Raw genomic sequence first — 1,110 nt, 5'->3', positions numbered from 1 at the left:
GCTTAGCGTTCATCACGCACCACACCGTGCAGTATCGTCTAATCGAAGCAGACATCGACCGCAGGGATACCACCCTAGAATGTCAGGGTCAGGCGATGTTGAGCTCGAAATATTTAACATATACATACCCCCTATCCCCTGCTGCCCGTCAGGATATCACCCTGATATAGGTGCGCTCCTCAGAGGTGAAAACCGTATGGTAGTAGGTGACTTTAATGCGCACCACGATCTTTGGCACTCAAGCCTGTCAAACGATCGTAGGGGAACAGACTTGGCTGAGCAGATAGACGATTCGACATTCTGCACAATGAACGACGACGCACTCACCAGGATTATGGGTAACTGCAGTAGCTCGCCAGACATCACCATAGTCAGCGCTGGTCTGATAAAAAGCATAACATGGCGACCTATGCTGACTCTAGCATCAGACCACGTACCCATAGTCATCTCGATAGATAAACCAACCGACTTTGCCTCCGCCAAACACCGGACCTATATCAACTTTTCTAAAGCTGATTGGAAAGGTTACGCGGAGTTTGCCGAAAACACCTTCACAGCGCTCCCCACACCAACCGACGACCATCTCGGTGAACGTAAGATCCGCAGGGCTGTCACTGCTGCTGCAGCTCGCTTCATACCGGCAGGATGTATAACGGACCCACGTCCAAACTTCCGTGCCGAAGCGGCTGTTCTAGCCGATGAGCGCGACAGCCTTCGTCAGGCCGATCCCGGAGATCCCCGTATTAGGGATCTCAACGCGGAGATTCGGCAACTAGGAAACGTACATAAGCGGAAGAAGTGGGAGAAGCATCTGAAGACCTGTAACTTCGCCTCTGGTGTGAGTAAGCTTTGGTCAACCGTGAGGTCACTGTCCAATCCGACGAAGCACGACGACAGAGTCGAAATTTCTTTCAGCGACCTTGCTTCGTCAGACCCGGAGTGATGCGCGAGATATTTTAGACGGAAGTTCATACTGCATCCTCCGGCAGACAAAGCCATGCGTCGACTGACCAGAAGGCTGCACAAACTGCCAACAACCTGTGCCCCCTTGCTTTCAATTTCCGTGAAGTTCAGGTGGCCATCGGGAAGGCGAAAGCCTCCAAAGCCATG

The sequence above is a fragment of the Rhagoletis pomonella genome, unplaced genomic scaffold (assembly GCF_013731165.1).
Source record: "Rhagoletis pomonella isolate Grant_MI unplaced genomic scaffold, Rhpom_1.0 Rhpom_scaffold_00009, whole genome shotgun sequence".
Taxonomy (NCBI): domain Eukaryota; kingdom Metazoa; phylum Arthropoda; class Insecta; order Diptera; family Tephritidae; genus Rhagoletis; species Rhagoletis pomonella.
Note: the sequence above shows the minus strand (reverse complement) of the source record.